Source organism: Athene cunicularia, assembly GCF_003259725.1.
Source record: "Athene cunicularia isolate RWA chromosome 13 unlocalized genomic scaffold, athCun1 chr13_part1, whole genome shotgun sequence".
NCBI classification, from domain to species: Eukaryota; Metazoa; Chordata; class Aves; order Strigiformes; family Strigidae; genus Athene; species Athene cunicularia.
In genome coordinates, this window is record NW_020799117.1 from 1,682,127 (window position 1) to 1,688,974 (window position 6,848).

General features: G+C 50.0%; 1 long non-coding RNA gene across 1 annotated transcript; it reads left to right on the forward strand.

The window, feature by feature from the left end:
* Positions 1 to 286: 286 nt before the first annotated feature.
* On the forward strand, positions 287 to 3,628 carry LOC113485460. The gene is made up of 3 exons (XR_003399427.1): positions 287 to 677; positions 1,687 to 1,836; positions 3,313 to 3,628. It is a non-coding gene; the product is annotated as an uncharacterized LOC113485460 (long non-coding RNA).
* The last annotated feature ends 3,220 nt before the right edge of the window (positions 3,629 to 6,848 follow it).

Sequence of the window (6,848 nt, forward strand, 5' to 3'; positions counted from 1 at the left end):
AGGTCTGCCTTCGCGGCGGAGCCTCGTCCCGCAGAGTCAGTGAGCAAGGCGGCGGGCGGGGCAGGCCTTGGGAATCCCTTCAGCCCCGTGTGGCGCTGCCTCTCCCCTGTTCTCCGCGTCCTTCCCGTGGCACCTGCGGTGTGACCTGTGTACGTGGCACCTCGGGAGAAACGGGGAAATCTTCACAAGGCGCCCGCATCCCTCCGTGTGCGCCGGAGGAGAGCGAGCTCCCTTTACAGACAGAGAGAGATGCTCTCTGCTGCCATACCAGTTACTTCTGCTCGAGCATTTCACATTATTATTGTTCTCTATTCTGCAGGGGAGAAAAAAAAAAAATAATCCCAGACAAATGCCTTTCCCCAGGCGAAGGAGCGGGACTGGAAGACCTGGAGGGATGATGTTCAGCCTGCAAACTTGTTTTCTCCTCCACCGAGTGTTGCAATCGAGATCTCTAAATCGATTCCTGAATGACTGAACAGTTTGTCTAGGAAAACAGCGAGAGAGGCTGAACACGGAATGAACAGTCAGTGTGGCATGAAGACAGAGAAGAGCAACTGTCTGTACAAGGATGGATAAGAAAACAGAAAATAGAATCCGTTTTGTTTTCACTGCCTTAGAACTTGACTAAAATGCAGCGTCAGCCTGTGCCAAAGTCTCCATTTTGAAGGCGAGTTGAGGTGTGTCAGTCCCCCCGCAGAGCATCTCTCTCCCTTCGTGTTGATGCTGACCTCCCTCCTGCCTCTCCACACCTCTTACTGGTGGTGGAGGAGCCTCTTCCCACAGATTGCTCAGAGTCTCTGGCAGTGCTTCCCCCGTCTCTCTCCATCTTTGTGCAAATCTGGGAAAAGCTATTTTATCTCTTGCTAACACGCTGGCGCTGAGCCAGTTCCTCAGAATCGTTTTGCAGCACTAATGCTCTTCCACATAACGGTGTGTAATCTGCGTGCTGCTTGTAGCAATCCGCTGTTTCTACGTGAATCACACACCTCTTGTTACTGCCTTTTCACGTGGCAGCCTTGTCCTCTGCTGCGGCAGCGCTTGTGTCTGCGGCGTTAGCAACACTCTCCAGCTCGTGGCATCTCCACAGTTCTGCCTGGCCTACTGGAGAGCGCTCATAATGAGTGCATCCAAACGTTAATTGCTGTGCCGCCCTTTCACTGTTGAGTTCTTTTCCTTACTAGAATCCGTTGCAGGCATAAGAAAGTCTCTCAGCGGTCCATGAATTTTGCATTGCAAACTTTCAGCTGTGCCCTAGGATTATAGTTCATAGCTGCAAATGAGCGAGAGGAGGAGGGAAAATAATTCAAATAGGCTCTTTTAAAAGCCGTTTTATGTCACAAATGTTAAGGGAGAAGTTGTTCCATTGCTTGAGTGGGTTCACGCGCAGCGGGGTACGTCCTTGGGCTCACCGCCAAGGGTGCTTCTGCGGGCGCTCGCAGCGGGGTGCTCTGCTCCCTCCCTGCCCACACAGGTGTCAGCCCCCTGCACCCCTGTGTCCTTTGAGATCCCGCCCGTTTTATCCCCAGCCCGTTTTATTCCCTCCCTGCCCCAGGCCCCCAGGAGGCCCCACGGCTCAGCACCCACAGGGGAACCCTCTGGTCGCCGAGGTCCCGTCACCTCCGCAGGGGCTTGCGTTGGGTCGGGGTCCTGAAGGAGGGGTGTTGCTGAGACTGTTCCCCACTGCAGGTCCTGGCGTTCCTCGTGGCTGCAGAGCAGAAGGGCACATCCCCAGGAGGTCAGAGGAGAGAGGATGCCTGCAAGCGTGCCTCATGCCGTGCCAAGCGTGAACTGGCTGCTCTCGTTTAACTGCCCTGACGCAAGGAGCTCTTTCCCCAGGTAATTTTCCAGTGATGCATCCAACCGCCGGTCCCACGTGCGCTCGCTTCTTCCTTTGTGGGCAGCCCGTGCCGTGGTTGTGCTCCTTTCCGCAGCCTGTCCGTGAGACTTAGGTCAGTCCTGTACTTTCTGTAATTGAAAAGGAAACGCCACTTGGGGCTAATCCTCTGTACCATCTCCAGAACCTTTCCCTCTGGCTGCGGAGGCCTTTTGGTTGCCCACCTTCCAGGCTGAGTGCCGAGTACTGGGGGACCAGATCCCTGTGAGCCCCTCTTGGCTTACTGAGCGCGGTCATATCCTGATCAGACCGTGCAGCAGAAATTAAGCTGTCTGATCGAATTTTATTAATACAGGTAATAAAAACCTGGAGCATTATGGGTGTTATGCTCATCAGTCATCTGAAATTTCCAGCCATAAAAAGCATGAGAAGTTTTGCCTCTTTTTCTGTGTCACCGAAAACCTACAAAGCAACTATTTTTTGTGGGACTATTTACAGAACACAGTGGGCTGCTTCGTAGGAGATTTCAAGCCAACTGTCTTGATATTTTTAATTTATTGACTGGGACAAAAACAATGTACAGAAACCCGTGATTAAATTAATTTACTACTACTTTTTTTGAACACAAATATTGCGGTTCGCTATGTCATAAGCTGTAGAAAGCTGGCCTCTATTTATAGCTGAAGAGAGTTACCTTTCCTGTGAAGAAGTTTCACAAACTTCCAAACTATCAACATTACAGCTCAGTAAACTCGATAAAGAGCCTGAGGCCGTTTCCCATCCCCTCGGGGGAGGAAGGTAAAAGTTCTATGACTGTAATTATTCACACTGCACAAAGCCAGGAAATAAAGTGGGAGATCAAACAAAGCATCTAGTCAGAGCAAAGAAGTTTCTACTGACGGTTCAAAACTGAAGGAGATGGTATCCCAGGTCCTGCTCCTTCCCGCATGATATTCTCAGAGCCACAGGGGAGGTTGGAAGCAATGGAAAAATAAAAAGGGAATATGGGGGATAGTCTCAGTCAGAGAGGATGCTGCCGGTTTGCAGAAAGGTGGAGCTCAGGTCCTCTTGGCTATGGATGGGATAGCAAAGCACAACTTACTTTCCTCTGAAATGAAATCAGGATTCCCAGAATAAATAGTATGACAAAGCCCATGATTTTCCACTTTCCTTGTTGATATTTTCATGCGAAACAAAGAACACACATTGTGAAGGAAAATAGCTCTTCCTTTGTTCCATGGAGAAATGCAGTAAACTTCCATAGATAAACAACTGAGCAAAAGTCTGTGAAGGGGTGTGTGTGTGTGTGTGAGATTATTTGCAGATAAAAGACATTTTCTCGTAAATGAGCCAGGTTCAGCTGTAACTCAAGGACCTCCGTAACTGGTTCGGGTGACATTTCTCAACAGCAACCATTCAAATGTAGTTTTCCCTGTGTCTCAGAATTTGTATTTATTAAATATGCTCGTTCCACGCAGGTACTGTAAGGACCCATCCCAAACATCCTCTGGTTTTCAGCTGGTGCCTGCACACTGGGATTCTATCAGGATAACACAAACCCAGCACGAGGTACAGTGTGGTCATGCTGCTCTTTAGCACCAGGAGGCAGGAAAATTTGGGATCTGTTTCCAGCCATCCCGCTGGGACCACTCCATGTGCACAGGGGAACCGGACCTACAGCTCCTCTGGACTTTCAGCTTAGGATCGCACTTGTGTAGAAACGCTTTGTAAGTCCCATATATTGTCAGTATAACCAATTAAAGTTTAATAAGGTGCTTGGTGGTAGTGCTGCTAAAAGAGTAGCTGTGAAACCATTTGATTTCTGATCATCCCCTGGAGGACACATCGCAAGAAATTAATAGTTACCAAGAAGCTGCCTCCTCTGGCGTGTGCTGAAAAACGTGAAGGAGTCCTGTTTATCTGCATCACCTGGATTTGAAGATCAAGGATTTTACTCAGCCCTGAAAGATGCAGCTGTCTCCAGAAGGCTTGCTCTCGCTGCTGTATTTGTGTGGGGGCAGGATGATCGCTTGCTCCCTGTGGCTGTGTGTGAAGTAACGGGGCCTGTGGTCGCCTTTAGTTCTCTCCACTTTCATTGCCTGTACCTCGGTCACAACCTGAAGAAGTAAAGCAGCTCCTGCCGATCTCCCCACCAGAACTGTGCTACTGCAGAGCCACCATCCAAGCAGTGAGGGACATTTTCCTCCCTCTCCCCAAGACAAAGAGGTTCCAGGGACACATTTGTGCCTCTTCCTGTCGTTTGTCCCAGCTCTTTACCTGTAGAAAATTCACAGCTCGTCCTAAATTCACTGGATTCAGCAGGTACAAATATATTCCGGAGTGTAAAATCCTTGCAGGAGCATCCAGCGCTGTAATATAGGTTTAATTCCTGAGCCATTAGGAATAATTCGCTTAACAGCTGATGCCTGAGCTGTGAAAGGAGCCACCAAATCCAATTCTCTTCCTCTTGAAGCATTTTTTAGGCATCTGAGGCTTTTGAAATTAGCAGGGTTTCTCTTGAATTGGCATTAGAAATAGTGTGCTGCTTGAAATAAGGTGTTTAAAATAACCGTGAGCTCTTACACAGTGCTCTCCTGTCACCGAGATCTGTCCCACGCTGGTGGCAGTGCCGAGGACGAAGGGGGACGACTCCGGCCGGGCGACAGCAGGGTCCTCCCTAGATCTGCTGCGATTTGTGCTGACAGTGGTCAGGGAATCAGCTTTTGTGAGCCGTGAGCTGTTACATCCTGCACTTTAGTGGTAGGGGAAAGAGCTCTTGATAAATCTAAGTCGATCCCTTCTCCCAAAATACCTTGCATAATGGCATTTAAGTGTGTGTTAAGCGAGAGTTTTTTACACTGTCTTAAATCCAGACTCCCAAACTTGCCTTTAAAAAAAAAAAAAAAGAAAAAAAAAGAAGTAACTTTTTAATGTTTTTATCTGTTTCTTTTTGTTTCTTTGTGATATATAAAGAAGGCCTGGAAAGTTAACTCTGCTTCTGTATCAACTGTTCTGTTTGCATCTGCACACCAGAAATACCCGATTTTATCTTCCCCGGTTTTGCTGAAGGACCCAGAAAGAACGGGAGAACTGCTGGGAATCGGGCAAAGAACCAAGAGGGCAAAGTGAGTGTCTGCTCTGCACGAACACCTCACTCGTGAGGGATAAATGAATCTTAAGCTGCCGCTGTGGGTGGTGAGAGACCCGTCCCTGGGTGCTGAAGGGCAGCAGGCCGCTTTGGTATCCCTGCCAGCGCCAGCCAAGGCACCACTAACAAAGAGCTGCGGCTGTGACAGGAAAAAGGTTTGGGTTTTTTTTTTTTCTCATTTTCGGTGGCCCAAGAAAATAAATTAACAGATGGTGTTCAGCAGTGGCCTTTTTTAGAGAAATACAGCATTTTTGCAACCCATCTTTAGCCAGAACTAATATATGGATTAGCGGAATTAATCTGGTTTTTGGCAGTCCACTCGGGAAGGACGGAAGAACAGCGCTTCTGGCCTGCGCTGGATTAATCACATTTCCAAAAGCAGATCACTCGGATAACACCTTCCCAGAAAAGGCCTTGAAATTGCTTAAAGGGAGAAGAATACAACCTTCTTCCTAATCTCCGATCCCTCCAAGCATTTGCATTTGGTAACCCTTGCCTTCTCCCTTCAATTATCTACATCTAATTTTCATATCCTTCTTGATTTCTCTTCTGGGATGAATAATGCTTCCCTGAGCTCCTGCAGCGCAGTGCAGGTGGATCCCAATGAGTCCTGGGAAGAATCAAAGATGTGAAGGTGTAAAATAGGATCTCGCACACCTGCTGTAACACAGCAAGTCAGTGCCCACCAGCACAGCGTGGCCTCCTTTATTCACGTTGCTGTGGGAGCAAGAGGCCTTTTGGATCACCGACAGCGGGTGAGGGAGAGGGTAGAAGTTAATCCAGGGTGCAGCTCATTGAGTATTGTAATGAACCATAACTTCTGTTTTCATGTGGTTGCTGAGGTTTGGTTTTCTCTGAAATACTTCAGTCCTGCTTTAGGGTGCTCCAGGGACTGCGCCTTTGTGGGTTGATGAATGAAAGGAACTGGGATAGTGGGTATCTTTCCTTTTTCCTTATCTCACCAAAAAAAGTTAAAATTTGGCAAACCTTTCGAAAAAGTAACTGGAAACGGGGCCTAAGCACAATTGCTCACTGTTTCCTAGTAATTGGGGTGGGGCGTAGAGCTTTAGCTGATTCAGAATTAGGTGATGTCTGTGTTTGTGGCCCTTCGTGCAGGATGCTGTGGGACCGAGGCGCACCTGAGCTGGCGAGGAAGACTCTGCTGGGCTCCGGGTGAGTGCTCCCTTGTTACGTCGTGAGGCGAGGCCAGCAGCTCACAGCATCGTTTAGGGGAGTTCAGGCCGTGGACCAATTCCTGAAGGACAATTCCTCAGCAGCAAAACCCCCAGGGCTGGGACAGGGGGTTCTGGCCCTGCCTTGGTGGGGCGAGTTGCCCTTTTGCGCACAGAGCGGCTTTTCTCTGGCTCCGGTGCGCGGTGAGCTGCAGGAGGGTTTGCTCTTCTTGGGGGGGTTCAGAATGATCCTCAGCAGTCCTTGCCCCCCCTCAGAGTGAGTGCTGGGGGGGAGAAGCGTTTGGTTTCTGTGCCTAAACTCAGCTCTGCGACTGGAGGTACGCATCGTGCCGAGAGAGGGGATGGGGAGGAAGGCCGAGGACGCAGGGACGGATGGAAGGCTCGGGGAAAGCCTAGCACAAAACCAGCGCTGCGGATTCGGGGTGTAGGCCTGCTCTGGTGGCCCAGCTGCCTGGCTCTGCTGAGCCGGGCCTTGGGAGGCGCACTGCAGCAGAGGGCACCAGAAAGCAAGAGAAACTTTGCTCCGTGCTTGCCAAACCCCTCTTGGAGGGTTGCAGCGGCTGAGGGTGCTGGTGGCGGGCTCGGCGGAGGACGGCTCGGCGGCTCTGTCACCTCCTTCAGCCCGCCGCAAACGCGGGGGGAGCTCCGGGCGTCCCGGCTCAAAGCCAGCTCC